Below are 18,859 nucleotides of genomic sequence, written 5' to 3'. Positions count from 1 at the left end.
CGGACACATGAGTTGAATTTTCTTTGCTTTATTTTCTCTTAAACTTGCATAGTTAGGTACATGGTTTCACAAGAACGTGTTTCGGCGTAGTGCCTTGTTCACCTCAATGTATGTTACATAGTTTACTTATTTATAGGTTAAAAACAATTACTACTGATTCCAAATACCTGATGTGTTACCTCCTTCATTTTATTTGATTCGCTGCTGGTTCTCTTCCCACAGAGCCTGCTGCTTGAATTTTGCTGAATAATTAACCCTTGCAGATCATTGTATGTTATATACTCATTTTTCAACCCTTATAGTACAAAATAAACATTAATGCGATCATGTTATGCACTTAAACAAATCCTTTACAGAACATGCCATAATATATATCTTTATAACCTTAAACACGTTAAGGAATTTATATTGTCTAAGGAAATCAGTTGGAGCAAGATTGACATACTTATAATGTGCACTGTTGCATTGAAAAAATATCTGACACATGGATGAGAATCTTAGAAGACATGTAGTCATAACATAATCGCATTGGGACTACATCAAAAATCCATGAAAAACAGAATATTTTTCTTATACTTGCTTAAACTGTCATGATATTCTGTATCATAGGCAAAACACTCCATTACGGTAAATTTTATGTGTACAGAATAACAACCACAGTAAAAACGCATGAAAAACGCATAAAAAACGCCAAAAAAAAATATATATATTTTTTTTTTATTGAGGCACACCTGAGTCATTTGTCTCTAGACGTTATGGTATCTAGCAACAATAAGAGTGAGTTATGTGATAAAAGGGCTGTAAACAAGTTTAACCCAATGGATGCTGTTGCAGTGAGCGTCTAAGTAAAAGTGATGTGGTCACTTATAGAAACCTGCTAACTCCTACACCTACAAGTGAGAGGAAGGTGTGTGAGATGAATGTTGCTGAAAACTGTGAGCTGGAGAATGAACAAATTAAGAATTATATTGCAGTACTTGCTGAGATGACACCAGCCTTGGCTGATAAAGTTAACCCCAAAGTGGATGGAGTATGTAATGAAAAATTGTTTCTGATTGACAAGACTATACATGTAGCTGCAGAGACACATGCATCTGACTTAGGCCGCCTGCAGACGAGCGGGTCGGATCCGGTGGCGAGGGACCCGACCCGAGCGCCTGCAGGGACAAGCGTGTACTGACCCGCACCTGGCGGCCCTAGCTCTTTCATGTGCCGGCTGCCGCACAGAAATAGGGCATGCCGCGGTTTGTTTGCCGAGCGAGATTTCGCGCGGCCAAACCGCGGCCGTCTGCATAGGATTGCGTTTGTTAACGCAATCCTATGCAGGCTTTCAGTGGCGGAAATCCCGCCCGTGTGCAGGCGCCCATAAGCTTTTGCATTGAACAGAGTGAAGATGTTGGGAATGGTGCTTAGTCAGGTGGCTGTGCATGATCACCATTTTCAACATGGGTAACCCCTGAACTGTTGTCTACTGTTGCTGAAGTAGCAGTTCCCCAGGAGAGACAAATTAGAAATAATAAAGTATTGTGTACTGAAAACAACACCAAGAGACAAGGGGTAAAGGATAAGGCAAGGCCATTGGAAATGCATGATATGTTTTCTTTGCAGGTTGGTGTGGTAAAAACTGTGCAGTGTGTACTGGCAACTAGGAGTGACATGTCTGGAGAGTGTGATTAAAATATGATTAAAATAACACTATATTATTCTATGATTAAATGTTTTTGTTCTGTGCATGAAATGCCATTGATAAGTGAAAGTATTCCACAATTTGCACAGGAGAATGCAGAGTTTGAACAGGTTGGTATAAAAGGCCCAGACCATGTGGGAATTATCTCAAATGTCCCCCTGGTGGTACAGCATAGAAATGGTGAAGGCATTTCATGCAGAGCCTTGTGTGGTGCAGAGTGCTAAGTCAGCAGAAATGCAGTCCTAAGCTGAGAGGTGTTGACAGTATAGTTTCCTGTGAAACTCGGGTAGTTGCTAGTAGCAACCAAGTGTCCCTGGGACTACAGATAGTAAACCTGCAAAGGAAACGAAGAAGAAAAAGACCACTTCTCTGGTGATAGTAGATGTAATCAGTGCAGACCCTGAAGTCCAAAATAAGAAATAAAGTAAACAGTTGCTCAAAGTTCAAGAGGAACTTTTACAGATACGAGCTAGCGTAGATATTCTTTTGTAGACCAAGATGTTTGCAAAAGAAGCATGTCAAGCTGCAAATAAAACATATGACGCACAGTTGGAAAAGGAAGTTGCTAGCTTGTGTCTAATTGCAAGAGAGGCCAACAGACGAAGGTTACTAGTAGAAAAGGAAATGGGAAGACTCCAGAGTGAAAGGGAGGATGCTCTCAAAGAAACCGCTCAGTTGAAAACAGAAATTAAAATTGTCAGGAAAGAGAATGAGAACCTCAAAAAGGTAGCCAAAGAAGAAGCTGATTGCAGATTGTCTGAAGTGCAAGCTGCTCAGTGTAAACTGCACTTTGAAACATTGGAAAATAAGAAAAAGGAGTTAGAGGGAGATTCTACAGATTTGCGTAATCAAATTGCAGAATTGCAAGCACAAAAAAATAGTTAGCTAAGAAGGAAGGAGAATTGCACACTGCAAGAGCAGATGGAGCATCTGCACACAAGAATATGACTTAAAAAAAGTGGTGAATTGGAGTCTTAGATTAGTGAACTGAAGGAACAACTGGAATCGAAGAAAGCTGCTTACAGACTGGCAGAAAAACAAACAAGGGTCTTGGCAAATATACTGTTACGTGTGCTGTTGGGATTTGTTGTACTATGTACTCCTAGCAGCACAGTCAGGTGGTTGAGGGTTAATTGAGCTGGCTGGGTGTGGTACTTCCTGCTAGCCAATCTCCTGGATCTGTGCTCACATATAAACCCAGCTCCTGGTCAGTCTCTGGCTGGACCCTAGGGTGAGCACTCATGTTACTTCTTTGTCCTGTAACTTGTTATCAGTCATGTTCAGCTTGTTCCCACTCTGATCTGTGTTTTGCAAGTAGGTCTATTGTCTCTCTGCTTCCCCAAGATTGTTGGGACACCTGTAGTCCTAGTCTGCAGTACATGCAGCCCCCTTTTCCTTCCCCCTGTACAGGTGCAGCCTCCAAAGGTCTTATGTCTTATTCTGGGTGTCAGTTGGTGTAACTTGACTCGGTTCCCTATGTGAGCTTGTGTAGTTCACTGTCTATTCCCCCTGGTATGAGGACACATAGACTTGCTGTGAGTTTCATCGGTGTACATGTGATCTGAGTGGAGTCTGTCTGGCTATGTGCCCTGTACTCTGTCCTGTTCCAGATGCAGCTGGCTGTGTGTTCAGTGCTCTGTTCTGTCCTGTTGCAAGCTTTGCTGAGTAATCTGTCTTGCTGCTTCATGTCCGTTTGTACGTTTAAATTCTGTCAGTTTTGTGTCAGTTTGCTGCGTGACCTGCTATCTGTGTCCTGTCCTGTTTCAGCTTTCTGTGTGAACTCTGTCCGATTCTTCTGGACTCCTGGTTAGTGTAGGGACTAGCGGTATAACCAGGAGCCGTGAAGTGGCCCGCTAGCTTCCATGTTTTGTACAAAATGTCAACCAATACCTGGTATTTATATTCAGCTTATCATCTGTTCTAGTGGTTGCATTGTGGCTGCTGTATGCTGTGTATCCTGTGGTTCTGTCTCTGTCATGTAGCATGTGTATGTCTCCTGTTTTGTGGCATGGTTCCTAGGATCAGCTAGGGCCCAGATCTGAAGACCACTGGGCTGCCCTTATTGGGGCAATGTTCCCCGCTTAGGTAGGGCCATGCCATCCTCCTGTGTAGAACAGGGTCAGTTGCCTGAAACCTGTGTGAATCCCGTGGGACCCTGGTGCTACCTGTGCGCGTCCATCCTTTCCATTCTATCCCATTTTGGGTACGATCGTGTGGGCTCCCGTGCTTAGGTTGCCCACACGATCGTAACATATACTGAACCTCAAAGAAGCCCAGGAAGCTCTCAATGAGCAAGTGGTGGCCCAGCTACAGATAAGCTTGAATGAGGAAGCTGAAGTATATAAAAACCTAAATCCAGGAGCTGACTGAACAGCTAGAGAAAACTGAAAAAGTAAATGAAACCTTGGAAAAGACCAAACAGGCTTTGGAAAGTGAGTGTATTGGGTTGACCAATGAAGGTACACAGTAAGGGTGCAGTCAGACGAGCATTGATTACACGTCGTTAAGCAATGTGTAAACCACGCTCCTGACATGCAGGAAAAAATTGCGTGTCTGAGCTGCTTCTAGCTCCGTGAAGCAGCCCGGCCACACATCCATGGTGCAGGCAGTGTGTTTCCACGGCTTCCATAGGAGCCTATGGAAAGCACGCAGTGCACCATGGGCTGACAAGCAAGTCGGCACTGGCTGTCCTTTCTTTTTTTAAAGTGCAGATTGTGCGCCTCTCAAAAGGGTCTTGTAGCAGCGTGTAAATCACGCTCGTGTGACTGCACCCTAAAGGTGCTATTGCAAGACAAGCACCAGTACACAGTAAAGGTGACATTGCTAGACAAGCGTGACTGAATGCAAAAAAAACACGGTAGAGATGATGCTTCAATAGTTACAAGTAAAAATCACAGAAGGCCATAGTTTGCAGACAGAGCTGTCTGAGAAGGCTGCAAGTGGAAACTGAATCACAGATCCAAGAGTCTCAAAAACTAGTGCAAGAAGAGACACGCCAGAGGCTTGGCCTGAATGCACACCTGAAGAGAATGGAAGATGAGAGAAATGTGTTCTTTAAGCAGTTAGAGAAAGATGCAGAAACAACAGAAACAAAAAAAAATTGTCAAAGCAGATGCCAACACTTCAGAACATGGTTGCAAATATGACAAAGAAATTGGAGAAGAATACTGCATGCTTGGTCTCTGTTGTAGAGCAAAAGAGAGAAATCCTAGAATTGGGAGCTACAAATCAACGGTATGAAGAAAAAGTAGCTGCTTATGACAAACTGAAGAAGAAACAGAAGCTGTGTGAACAGTAGCTTACTGAAGAGAAAATTATGTCTGCGAGATATGCCATTAAATGTAACTGTGCTGAAGAAAGGGCTCTTGAGAGCGAGACTGAAGCGCTGTCCGTGACATGCACTCTGAAAGTGATGTTAGAAGAGAAGGCTGTGTTTTAAAGGCTTGCCATGAAGTTAAGCGCGAAGGAAAAACACTGGGTGTTGGTTAATCGTGTTGCTGAAAGGAAAGTTCAGAGACTACAGAGGTCTAGGACCCAGTTCAGACAGCATATAAAACAAAAGAAGATCTTGTTGAAGAATCCTAAAGATGGTATTAAACATAAAGAAATTGTAGCTGGTAACGACATGGAAGCCATGACTAGCTAAGATGTTACAGAAGTTCTTGTAGATGACAAAGCGTCTGCAGAATTTCTAGAGATTGAACCAGAAGAAGATATTTTGGTTTAAGATGAACCCATCAAAGAGTATGTCAAAAGTTCTTGTGAATCGGTTTTCTATGAAGATAATATGGCTGTAGCTGTTTGTGATGTAGAGATGCTGGAAATTGAAGACCCTCTAGATCAGTGGTCCCCAACCTTTTTGGCACCAGGGACCGGCTTCAAGCAAGAACATTTTTACAAGGCCCGGCAAGGTTGGGCGGGACATGGGCGGGGCTTTGGTTATATGGGGCGGGGTTATGAAGGGGGTTGGAGTTTAGTGCATTCTTATTTAATTATGACATTTAGAATGTCCTGGCAGTACACACATAGGGCAGTATATAATCTATCCCTCCCCCAGCACACACATAGGGCAACATATAATTTATCCCCCCCCCAGCACACACATAGGGCAACATATAATTTATCTCCCCCCCTCCCCCCCAGCACACACATAGGGCAGCATATAATTTATCTCCCCCCCCCCAGCACACACATAGGGCAGCATATAATTTATCTCCCCCCCCCAGTAATAAGTAGCCCCCCCTCAGTAATAAGTAGCCCCCCCTCAGTAATAAGCAGCCCCCCCAGTAATAGGCAGCCCCCTCCCTTAGTAATAGGTAGCCCCCCCAGTAATAGGCAGCCCCCCCTGTAGTAAGCAGCCCCCCCAGTAGTAAGCAGCTTCCCCCAGTAGTAAGCAGCCCCCCCAGTAGTAAGCAGACCCCCCAGTAGTAAGCAGACCCCCCCAGTAATAACAGTAATAAGCAGCCCCCCCAGTAATAACAGTAAAAAGGAAGCCCCCCCCAGTAATAAGCAGCCCCCCCCAGTTGTAAGCAGCCTGCCCCCCCAGTAACAGTCAGCCCCCCCAGTAACAGGCAGCCCCCCCCCCAGCAGTAAGCAGTCCCCACCCCTCAGTAATAACCAGAACCCCCCCCCCCCTTCAACCCATATACTTACCTCCTCCCCGCTGTCAGCGTCGGTCCCTCTCTGCTTGCCCAGACGTCAGTGTGCAGCCCGGCACGCTTCCTCCCCGAGTCCTCTCCTGCGGAACTAATGAGCAGGGAACTCGGGGAGGAGGTTCCTGGTTGCACACGGAGATCAGTGTGTGTCGGGACCAGCACGATTACCAGCGGGGAGCTGGGGCGCCCCCGCTGGTAATCGCCTCAGTGGTCAGCGGCGTCGGCACGCTGCGGGCCACATAGCACAAGGCAGCGGGCCCAATTCTGCCCGCAGGCCTTGTGTTTAGAAGAAAAGTTCCGCGGACCGGCGCTGACCTCCTAACGGCCTGGCCCTGGTCTGCGGACCGGTGGTTGGGGACCCCTGTTTTAGATGACGTGACAGCCATTTGTCATCAGTATTTGCCTTTTGCGATCTACTGGGCAAATGTTGTCGGCATTTGTCCAATAGAAAATAATTGCAATACTGAGACAAACATGCGGATAGATCGTGAAAAGGCTGCAAACCTTCCACAGCAGAATTGGCTGCAGAAAATCCACAGGATTTTACAGAATCAGCAGTGTGGATGAGACTCCAAGGAATCTCAAGCAAACGCTGCAGTGGAAATCCGTTGCGTAAAATAACCTACAGTGCAGATTTTAATTCTTGTCAATCCATGCTGCGGATTCTTAGCGCTGATTTCACCTTTTCATAAATGGAGTTGAAATCCATGACAAAGTTGGCCTGATTTGCACCAAAATCCAGAGCGGAATGCTTTACGATGAGGGAATGTAGCCTTTAGCTGTATAATTGGCAATGACCTTTTCTATTCCGTTGTCACCGGCATTTGGTATCTATGCAGTCTTAAAAAGATGTTTGTAATTTTTCAGATTAACAAATGATGAAAGTGATGAAGAGTCGTCTGATGAGGATGAAGAAGAGGGTAGTAGTGATGCTGCGAAAGGAAGTGATGAAGCCTCTGGAGAGGAGAGTGAGGAGGAGGAGGATGATAAGGCAGCCTGTAGTAAACCTGTTGTTTGGAAAGGAGTCAAAAAGAGACTCAGTGACTGAATTGGGAAAACCATGATCGTCACATCCCTCTGTATGAAATCATATATGTATAGTATTTTGTACTGTAAATGTACACGTTGAGTATTAAAATTAATTTAAATTTTCATTAGTCATCACATATTGGGCACTAATATTGATTTGTTTTAACCTTTGGCTGACAGCTGATGTACATCGGATATGCATGGGGTTTGTATGGAGTGGGCCCTATCTGGCTATTAACAAGTAAAGGCCCATTTAGACAACGATTATCGCTCAAAAGCCGTCTTTTGAGTGATAATCGTGTCTAATTGTACTGACATTGTCCAGTTTTCGTTAAGCAGTCGCTGAACTTTCAGCATGCTGAAAGATAGCGATCGGTTATCAGGAATTCACAGCGGAATACAGCTGATACTATTGTTTCAGTTGTATCCCGCTCTCTGAAGACAGGCGAGGGATATAAAGAACACAGCTGGACAGCTGTGTTCTTCATCCCCCGCTCGGAGCGCTTGGCTGTATAACAGCCGGTCGCTCTGAGCAGGGAACAGCTGGATACAGAAGACATGCAGCCCCGCTTGTCTTCTGCATCCCCCGCTTGGAGCGCAAGGTGATCGCTCAACGTTTGAGCAATCACCTTGCGCTATAAATGGAAACCCGATTATTGCTCAAAAGACATCTTTTGAGTGATAGTAATTGTGTTTAAATGGGCCTTTACTAGATATGAGCAAGCACGCTTGGCAAGGTCAGTTACTCGAGCGAGCCTCGCTCATCTCGAGTAACTGCCCCCTCCTCCGAGCGTGCGGTGGGGGTGGGGTGGGGTGGAAGAGAGAGACATCCCGCTCCCCTCCGCTCTTCCCTGCTGACCCCCCGCTACCTCACCGAGCACGCTCGGAGAAGAAGGCAGTTACTTGAGATGAGCAAGGTTCGCTCAAGTAACTGACCTTACCGAGCGTGCTCACTTATCTCTAGCCTTTACATCTTGTGGTCAGTGCTGGCAGCAGCATTTAAATGGCCCAACAGAAGGGGCTCCCACTGTCTGCCGATCTCTGAGATCTCGGGGTGCCATTCATTGTGGAGGCCCGAGAGCTGCCATGGATTTTCGCCTATAGAATGTCTGCAAAAATACAATATACTGTGATTCTGAGAAATTGCAGTATGTTATAAGCATTCAAATGATTGCAAGTTTAAAGTTCCCTGTGGCATCCTGTCTCGAAGAAAAGATTTAAGAAGCATTTAAAGAGTCATGATGTATCTGAAAATAATACCAATAGAAACTGCAGGATGTGTTGCAAACAAATGAGCCCTCCTACAGCCTCATCGACAGAAAATAAAGTCACGGGATTAGAAGATGACAGTGAAACTTTTAGTACGTAACTTTTTTTTCTTTACAAAAAATATTTTTTTTGAAAGTAGTGAAAGAGAATATGGCCGTATCAAATTTATGCTTTATTCGTCCTGACCCACAGAATAAAGTCAGCATGTCACTTTTGCTGCACCAGGTACGCCGTAAACACAAGATGCCCCCCAAAATAGCACAAGGGTTTTTTCCATTTCATACCACGGAGAAATATTTTAAAGTTTTTCAGTACGATAAGTGGTACCATAGAAAACTACAGCTTCTCCTGCAAAAAACAAGACCTCGAGGCAGGTATGTCGACTGAAATTTTTTTTTTTAAGCCGGGCAACCGCTTTAATTTTTTTTTTTAACAGCTGTCCATGCAATAAAATAATAAAAAATACAAACTGTGATCTCTGATTGTACTGATAGTGGAAGTCAGGTGATCACTGCAGCCAATCAGACTTCACAGGAGCTGCTGCACAGTTATCCAGGGGTAGAAGAAAGTTGTTTTGTGGGAAAACGCCTCAATGGAAATGGTGTCCACGGCATCGGGGATCCTGTGTGCTAAGGACACGGCTCCTACGGAGCAGGAGAGGTTGGTCCTATGGATGAGGAAGCCCAAGGTAACAGTAGTGCCGCATATTTCTTGTGTGACACCCTTGTGCTGGTGACATCGATGACGCCTGGAGTTCTGTGGTGTTCGGACGCAGCTCCTACAGAGTGGAAGGGGTCAGGGATGATTGCCGTAGGCCCATGAAACAAGTGCCTTATGGCCACCAGATCGGGGAGTTGCACATGACATGTATATGCTGGTCTGAGACGCCACATGATGGCAAACGCAGCGTATTATGCAGGGAAAAAACTCCATGGGACTTACCCATAAGTTGTGATTGTGTAAGGAGATGCCGAGTTATGACACAATTCTATACAGCATGTGGAAGCGATGGGTACACATATGTATTTGCCTACTGACAGAGTTATACCCACATGCAGATCCGCGGCAGAATAGCCTTGGCATTCTGCTGTGCTTTTACAGCCGTGTGAATACAACCTTCGGGCATGTTCACATGTTGCAGATTTTCTGCTGCAGAGAAAAAGCCACACTAAAATCTGCAATGATGCGCATTTGCCACAGACTTAACCCCCTCATTTGAAGAGTAGAAACTTGCTGTGAAAATTCGCAGCTCAAATAAAATGTTGCGGATTTAAAATCTGTGTCACTTGTCATTTTATGCTGCAGGTCTTCTCCGCAGCGTATGGACGGCGTTTCTTAAAATCCCATCCACAATTCCTGTACTATAAATGCTGTGGATGTTTTCCACGTGGGAACGCACCTTAAGGCCACCTTCACACATGGCAGAGTCGCTGCGGGCTTTCCACAGGAAATGCACACCACATCCACAGCTAAATGGTGCCCATTTGGCTGCAGTTTTTTATTGCAGATCCTAACCCCTGTAGTTCAAGAGTTGAATTCTGTAACATAAATGGACATTCTGCAGATTTGTCGCAGAAAATTTCCGCACCGTGTGAATATTTTTGAAAACTCCTGCCTCTGGATTGTACTGTAAGGCTGGGTTCAGACGGGGAGGAAATTCCGCCGGCAATCTTAAGGCCGAACTTAAACACCAAAGTGGCCAAGATTTGCGCAACATGCAATGTCAGTAGCCCATTGATTTTTATTGGGCCACTCATACTTAGGTGTGTGAAAAAACACATCATTCACGTGAAAGAGAACTGCAGCATGCACTATAATGTTTGGAGATTGGCATCACGCAGCAAACAAACATCACTGTGTAGTTGTTGTGTAGCGTGCCGCTTCTCACGGCCATAATAATGGTGGCCAAAAACAATTGTACTATATTTTTCAGTGTATCCTCCATTTATATATGGCGGCAAATTCTGAATATGAATTCACATGAAAAATGCGTCAAAAAGACGCGTACTTTGGAGGCAGAATTACCGTGGACATTCACACGTAGTGGAACCAGTGCGGATTTTCCGGAAGGAGAATTTGGACCAAAATCTGCATCAAATTCCATGTAAAAAAAACGCACAATTGGTGTGGACTTCGAAGGGGTGACGTCTGCTGCGGTGCCAAGTCAAAGGGCGAAATCTGTTGCAAATCTGTTTAATAAAATACAAAAAAAAAAAATCAACAATGGTGCAGAATGTGATGTAAATATTCCGCTGTGGAAAACCTGCATCGATTCTGTTACGTGTACCCTATAGCTGGGTTCACACAATCCAGAATTGCTGCGGAATTTCGATGCAGACTTTCTGCAAGGAAATTCCACTGGCAATTCTAATCCCTGGATGAAGCAGCAAATTGGACGAGATTTGCAAAATTCTAGTCCACATGCTGCGGCCAAGCTGCGCTGAAATTAACATGGCGCACGGAAATCCAAGCCGCAGCATGTCAATATTATTGCCGTTTCCGCTGCGGCCAACTCTCTTCTTAATGGGGAAGAGCTGGCCGCAGAGGAATAAGCCGCTTGAAAACCCGCTGGACTTCAAGCTGCGGAAATCTTGTGGAATTTCCGTGCTGTCCCACTGCGGAAATTCACGTGAGATTTCTGCGGGATTTCCATCCTGTGTGACCGCAGCCTAAGGTCTCCCTCACACATGCGTTACGGTAAGCACCGCGATTTAAATCACGGTGGTTTGCCGCAATTTTACTTTCGCTTTTAGCCTCAGGGAGCTGCGGCTGACAGCGGAGTTTAACATACCTCACCATTGATGAGGTGCGCTAAACAGGCAAAAATAGAACAGCCACCGCTCGAAAATCGGGGCACTGCGATGGAGCTGCTGTATAAGCGGTCTCATTGAAAACAATTTTTTAATACAAAGGAAAAAGGGAGGAGTTAATGCAATTTATATGAATATCTACAATACATAGGTAAAAAGGATGAAAACATCTGTAGTTGGTAATTTATGAGAAGAAATTCATCATGAGAAATTAGGGTAATACAATAGTGTTTAATTCATACATGCATTTTTCCACCTGAACACGATAAGGCATTAAGCCTCAAGAGAGCGGAAAAACTGTATTAAAAAACTCCAGAAAAATGCATGCTGGGTCTTAGCCAAATAGTGCCTATAGTTGAAGAACAGGAAATTGCAAAGAAATTGCAAAACTGAAGCAAAAGATTGTCAGGACAGCACCAGGACTGACGATGAAATGGGTTAACCAGGCGTCCGCCATGTAATGGGACACAGGCAGGATATCATTGCACAGTACGAGTGTCTCTCACTTGAGGGTCAGCTGTCTGAGGCTCCACAGTCCATCTTTACGTTGACTTTGGGCAAGAAATTTTGCCAATACTCTAGGACTGCATGATCTTTTCCGAATGTGACTCCCAGGATCTTCATAAAGTCCAGCTGGATGGAGAAAGGGGACGTACTATGTGAACATCATGGACTCCAACCTCCCGCAGTTGACTTTGGCTCCTGTAGCTTGACCATATTCCTCACAGGTCCGGATAAGCACCATCACGAAGTTCATTGTCGAGCAAATACTTGGCCACTTGGTTCTCTGGATTTCTATGAATAGACTCTGTAAGGATAGACTCTGTAAAGAAATTCATGACACACAAAAAAAGAGAAGATGTAAAAGAAGGCAGTTTTATCTGAGCACAGAAGAGACCCAAGGTTATGGACGGAAGCAGTAGACCATCGCCAGAAAAAAGACCAGTCACGAAAAAAGAAAGTAGCATGCAAATGGAAGCCAGGAACCATCACCGGAAAAAAGGCCCAGTCCAATCAAAAATAAAGAGGGATGCGGGCGGAAGCAGGGGACCGTCGCCAGGAAAAGGGACGGTCCCGCCAAAAGCAAAGAGGGATGCGGGCGGAAGCGGGGGACCGTCGCCAGGAAAAGGGCCGGTCCCGCCGAAAGCAAAGAGGGATGCGGGCGGAAGCGGGGGATTGTCGCCAGGAAAAGGGCCGGTCCCGCCAAAAGCAAAGAGGGATGCGGGCGGAAGCAGGGGGACCGTCGCCAGAAAAAGGGCCGGTCCCGCCGAAAGCAAAGAAGGATGCGGGCGGAAGCGGGGGACCTACGCCAGGAAAAGGGCCGGTCCCGCCGAAAGCAAAGAGGGATGCGGGCGGAAGCGGGGGACCGTCGCCAGGAAAAGGGCCGGTCCCGCCGAAAGCAAAGAGGGATGCGGGCGGAAGCGGGGGACCGTCGCCAGGAAAAGGGCCGGTCCCGCCGAAAGCAAAGAGGGATGCGGGCGGAAGCAGGGGACCGTCCCCAGGAAAAGGGCCGGTCCCGCCGAAAGCAAAGAGGGATGCGGGTGGAAGCGGGGGACCATTGCCAGAAACAAGGCCGGTCCCGCCAAAAGCAAAGAGGGATGCGGGCGGAAGCGGGGGACCGTCGCCAGAAAGAGGGCCGGTCCCGCCGAAAGCAAAGAGGGATGCGGGCGGAAGCAGGGGACCGTCACCAGAAAGAGGGCCTGTCCTGCTGAAAGCAAAGAGGGATGCGGGCAAAAGCGGGGGACCGTTGCCAGAAAGAGGACCGGTCCCGCCGAAAGCAAAGAGGGATGCGGGCGGAAGCGGGGGACCGTTGCCAGAAAGAGGGCCGTTCCCGCCGAAAGCAAAGAGGGATGCGGGCGGAAGCGGGGGACCGTCGCCAGAAAAAGGGCCGGTCCCGCCAAAAGCAAAGAGGGATGCTGGCGGAAGCGGGGGACCGTCGCCAGAAAGAGGGCCGGTCGCGCCAAAAACAAAAAGAGGGATGCGGGCGGAAGCGAGGGACCGTCGCCAGAAAGAGGGCTGGTCCCGCCAAAAGCAAAGAGGGATGCGGGCGGAAGCGGGGGACAGTCGCCAGAAAGAAGGCCGGTCCAGCGAAAAGCAAAAAGGGATGCGGGCGGAAGCGCGGGACCGTCGCCCGAAAAAGGGCCGGTCCCGTCAACAGCAAAGAGGGATGCGGGCGGAAGCGGGGGACCATCGCCAGAAAGAGGGCCGTTCCCGCCAAAAGCAAAGAGGGATGCGGGCGGAAGCGGGGGACCGTCGCCAGAAAGAGGGCCGGTCCCGCCAAAAGCAAAGAGGGTTGTGGGCGGAAGCGGGGGACCGTCCCCGCCAACAGCAAAGAGGGATGCGGGCGGAAGCGGGGGACCGTCCCCGCCAACAGCAAAGAGGGATGCGGGCGGAAGCGGGGGACCGTCCCCGCCAACAGCAAAGAGGGATGCGGGCGGAAGCGGGGGACCGTCGCCAGAAAGAGGGCCGGTCCCGCCAAAAGCAAAGAGGGATGCGGGCGGAAGCGGGGGACCATCGCCAGAAAGAGGGCCGGTCCCGCCAAAAGCAAAGAGGGATGCGGGCGAAAGCGGGGGACCGTCGCCAAAAAGAGGGCCGGTCCCGCCAAAAGCAAAGAGGGATGCGGGCGGAAGCGGCGGACCGTCCCCGCCAACAGCAAAGAGGGATGCGGGCGGAAGCGGGGGACCGTCCCCGCCAACAGCAAAGAGGGATGCGGGCGGAAGCGGGGGATCGTCGCCAGAAAGAGGGCCGGTCCCGCCAAAAGCAACGAGGGTTGCGGGCGGAAGCGGGGGACCGTCGCCAGAAAGAGGGCCGGTCCCGCCAAAAGCAAAGAGGGATGCGGGCGAAAGCTGGGGACCGTCGCCAAAAAGAGGGCCGCTCCCGCCAAAAGCAAAGAGGGATGCGGGCGGAAGCGGGGGAACGTCCCCGCCAACAGCAAAGAGGGATGCGGGTGGAATCGGGGGACCGTCGCCAGAAAGAGGGCCGGTCCCGCCGAAAACAAAGAAGGATGCGGGCGGAAGCGGGGGACCGTCGCCAGGAAAAGGGCCGGTCCCGCCGAAAGCAAAGAGGGATGCGGGCGGAAGCGGGGGACCGTCGCCAGGAAAAGGGCCGGTCCCACCGAAAGCAAAGAAGGATGCGGGCGGAAGCGGGGGACCGTCGCCAGGAAAAGGGCCGGTCCCGCCGAAAGCAAAGAGGGATGCGGGCGGAAGCGGGGGACCGTCGCCAGGAAAAGGGCCGGTCCCGCCGAAAGCAAAGAGGGATGCGGGCGGAAGCGGGGGACCGTCGCCAGGAAAAGGGACGGTCCCGCCGAAAGCAAAGAGGGATGCGGGCGGAAGCGGGGGACCGTCGCCAGAAACAGGGCCGGTCCCGCCGAAAGCAAAGAGGGATGCAAGCGGAAGCGGGGGACCATCGCCAGAAACAGGGCCGGTCCCGCCGAAAGCAAAGAGGGATGCGGGCGGAAGCGGGGGACTGTCGCCAGGAAAAGGGCCGGTCCCGCCAAAAGCAAAGAGGGATGCGGGTGGAAGCGGGGGACCATCGCCAGAAACAGGGCCGGTCCCGCCGAAAGCAAAGAGGGATGCGGGCGGAAGCGGGGGACCGTCGCCAGAAAGAGGGCCGGTCCCGCCGAAAGCAAAGAGGGATGCGGGCGGAAGCGGGGGACCGTCGCCAGAAAGAGGGCCGGTCCCGCCGAAAGCAAAGAGGGATGCGGGCGGAAGCGGGGGACCGTTTCCAGAAAGAGGACCGGTCCCGCCGAAAGCAAAGAGGGATGCGGGCGGAAGCGGGGGACCGTTGCCAAAAAGAGGGCCGTTCCCGCCGAAAGCAAAGAGGGATGCGGGCGGAAGCGGGGGACCGTCGCCAGAAAAAGGGCCGGTCCCACCAAAAGCAAAGAGGGATGCGGGCGGAAGCGGGGGACCGTCGCCAGAAAGAGGGCCGGTCGCGTCAAAAACAAAAAGAGGGATGCGGGCGGAAGCGAGGGACCGTCGCCAGAAAGAGGGCTGGTCCCGCCAAAAGCAAAGAAGGATGCGGGCGGAAGCGGGGGACCGTCGCCAGAAAGAGGGCTGGTCCAGCGAAAAGCAAAAAGGGATGCGGACGGAAGCGCGGGACCGTCGCCAGAAAAAGGGCCGGTCCCGTCAACAGCAAAGAGGGATGCGGGCGGAAGCGGGGGACCATCGCCAGAAAGAGGGCCGTTCCCGCCAAAAGCAAAGAGGGATGCGGGCAGAAGCGGGGGACCGTCGCCAGAAAGAGGGCCGGTCCCTCCAAAAGCAAAGAGGGTTGTGGGCGGAAGCGGGGGACCGTCCCCGCCAACAGCAAAGAGGGATGCGGGCGGAAGCCGGGGACCGTCCCCGCCAACAGCAAAGAGGGATGCGGGCGGAAGCGGGGGACCGTCCCCGCCAACAGCAAAGACGGATGCGGGCGGAAGCGGGGGACCGTCGGCAGAAAGAGGGCCGGTCCCGCCAAAAGCAAAGAGGGATGCAGCGGAAGTGGGGGACCGTCGCCAGAAAAAGGGCCGGTCCCGCCAAAAGCAAAGAGGGATGCGGGCGAAAGCGGGGGACCGTCGCCAGAAAGAGGGCCGGTCCCGCCAAAAGCAAAGAGGGATGCGGGCGGAAGAGGGGGACCGTCCCCGCCAACAGCAAAGAGGGATGCAGCGGAAGTGGGGGACCGTCGCCAGAAAAAGGGCCGGTCCCGCCAAAAGCAAAGAGGGATGCGGGCGAAAGCGGGGGACCGTCGCCAGAAAGAGGGCCGGTCCCGCCAAAAGCAAAGAGGGATGCGGGCGAAAGCGGGGGACCGTCGCCAGAAAGAGGGCAGGTACCGCCAAAAGCAAAGAGGGATGCGGGCGGAAGCGGGGGACCGTCGCCAGAAAGAGGGCCGGTCCCGCCAAAAGCAAAGAGGGATGCGGCCGGAAGGGGGGGAACGTCGCCAGAAAAAGGGCCGGTCCCGCCAAAAGCAAAGAGGGATGCGGGCGGAAGCGGGGGACCGTCGCCAGAAAAAGGGTCGGTCCCGCCAAAAGCAAAGAGGGATGCGGGCGGAAGCGGGGGACCGTCGCCAGAAAAAGGGCCGGTCCCGCCAAAAGCAAAGAGGGATGCGGGCGGAAGCGGGGGACCGTCGCCAGAAAGAGGGCCGGTCGCGTCAAAAACAAAAAGAGGGATGCGGGCGGAAGCGAGGGACCGTCGCCAGAAAGAGGGCTGGTCCCGCCAAAAGCAAAGAAGGATGCGGGCAGAAGCGGGGGACCGTCGCCAGAAAGAGGGCCGGTCCAGCGAAAAGCAAAAAGGGATGCGGGCGGAAGCGCGGGACCGTCGCCAGAAAAAGGGCCGGTCCCGTCAACAGCAAAGACGGATGCGGGCGGAAGCGGGGGACCATCGCCAGAAAGAGGGCCGTTCCCGCCAAAAGCAAAGAGGGATGCGGGCAGAAGCGGGGGACCGTCGCCAGAAAGAGGGCCGGTCCCTCCAAAAGCAAAGAGGGTTGTGGGCGGAAGCGGGGGACCGTCCCCGCCAACAGCAAAGAGGGATGCGGGCGGAAGCGGGGGACCGTCCCCGCCAACAGCAAAGAGGGATGCGGGCGGAAGCGGGGGACCGTCGCCAGAAAGAGGGCCGGTCCCGCCAAAAGCAAAGAGGGATGCAGCGGAAGTGGGGGACCGTCGCCAGAAAAAGGGCCGGTCCCGCCAAAAGCAAAGAGGGATGCGGGCGAAAGCGGGGGACCGTCGCCAGAAAGAGGGCCGGTCCCGCCAAAAGCAAAGAGGGATGCGGGCGGAAGAGGGGGACCGTCCCCGCCAACAGCAAAGAGGGATGCGGGCGGAATCGGGGGACCGTCGCCAGAAAGAGGGCCGGTCCCGCCAAAAGCAAAGAGGGATGCGGGCGAAAGCGGGGGACCGTCGCCAGAAAGAGGGCAGGTACCGCCAAAAGCAAAGAGGGATGTGGGCGGAAGCGGGGGACCGTCGCCAGAAACAGGGCCGGTCCCGCCAAAAGCAAAGAGGGATGCGGCCGGAAGGGGGGGACCGTCGCCAGAAAAAGGGCCGGTCCCGCCAAAAGCAAAGAGGGATGCGGCCGGAAGGGGGGGACCGTCGCCAGAAAAAGGGTCGGTCCCGCCAAAAGCAAAGAGGGATGCGGGCGGAAGCGGGGGACCGTCGCCAGAAAAAGGGTCGGTCCCGCCAAAAGCAAAGAGGGATGCGGCCGGAAGGGGGGGACCGTCGCCAAAAAAAGGGCCGGTCCCGCCAAAGGAAAGAGGGATGCGGGCGGAAGCGGGGGACCGTCGCCAGAAAAAGGGCTGGTCCCGCCAAAAGCAAAGAGGGATGCGGGCGGAAGCGGGGGACCGTCGCCAGAAAAAGGGCCTGTCCCGCCAAAAGCAAATAAGGGATGCGGGCGGAAGCGGGGGACCGTCGCCAGAAAAAGGGCCGGTCCCGCCAAAAGCAAAGAGGGATGCGGGCGGTAGCGGGGGACCGTCGCCAGAAAAAGGGCCGGTCCCGCCAAAAGCAAAGAGGGATGCGGGCGGAAGCGGGGGACCGTCGCCAGAAAAAGGGCCGGTCCCGCCGAAAGCAAAGAGGGATGGGGGTGGAAGCGGGGGACCGTCGCCAGAAAGAGGGCCGTTCCCGCCGAAAGAAAAGAGGGATGCGGGCGGAAGCGGGGGACCGTCGCCAGAAAAAGGGCCGGTCCCGCCAAAAGCAAAGAGGGATGCGGGCGGAAGCGGGGGACCGTCGCCAGGAAAAGGGCCGGTCCCGCCGAAAGCAAAGAAGGATGCGGGCGGAAGCGGGGGACCGTCGCCAGGAAAAGGGCCGGTCCCGCCGAAAGCAAAGAGGGATGCGGGCGGAAGCGGGGGACTGTCGCCAGGAAAAGGGCCGGTCCCGCCGAAAGCAAAGAGGGATGCGGGCGGAAGCGGGGGACCGTCGCCAGGAAAAGGGCCGGTCCCGCCGAAAGCAAAGAGGGATGCGGGCGGAAGCGGGGGACCGTCGCCAGAAACAGGGCCGGTCCCGCCGAAAGCAAAGAGGGATGCAAGCGGAAGCGGAGGACCATCGCCAGAAACAGGGCCGATCCCGCCAAAAGCAAAGAGGGATGCGGGTGGAAGCGGGGGACCATCGCCAGAAACAGGGCCGGTCCCGCCGAAAGCAAAGAGGGATGCGGGCGGAAGCGGGGGACCGTCGCCAGAAAGAGGGCCGGTCCCGCCGAAAGCAAAGAGGGATGCGGGCGGAAGCGGGGGACCGTCGCCAGAAAGAGGGCTGGTCCCGCCAAAAGCAAAGAGGGATGCGGGGGCGGAAGCGGGGGACCGTCGCCAGAAAGAGGGCCGGTCCAGCGAAAAGCAAAAAGGGATGTGGGCGGAAGCGCGGGACCGTCGCCAGAAAAAGGGCCGGTCCCGTCAACAGCAAAGAGGGATGCGGGCGGAAGCGGGGGACCGTCGCCAGAAAGAGGGCCGGTCCCGCCAAAAGC

General features: G+C 52.2%; 1 long non-coding RNA gene across 1 annotated transcript in view; it reads left to right on the top strand.

The window, feature by feature from the left end:
- Positions 1-7,459, top strand: part of LOC136572641 (uncharacterized) — a 72,891-nt gene extending 65,432 nt beyond the window's left edge. Inside the window, exon 3 of the long non-coding RNA XR_010785810.1 lies at positions 7,210-7,459. This is a non-coding gene — a long non-coding RNA (uncharacterized lncRNA). The remainder of the gene's footprint in view (positions 1-7,209) is intronic.
- The last annotated feature ends 11,400 nt before the right edge of the window (positions 7,460-18,859 follow it).

This window comes from Eleutherodactylus coqui, chromosome 7, assembly GCF_035609145.1.
Source record: "Eleutherodactylus coqui strain aEleCoq1 chromosome 7, aEleCoq1.hap1, whole genome shotgun sequence".
NCBI classification, from domain to species: domain Eukaryota; kingdom Metazoa; phylum Chordata; class Amphibia; order Anura; family Eleutherodactylidae; genus Eleutherodactylus; species Eleutherodactylus coqui.
This window is presented reverse-complemented; position numbering and strand designations above follow the sequence as displayed.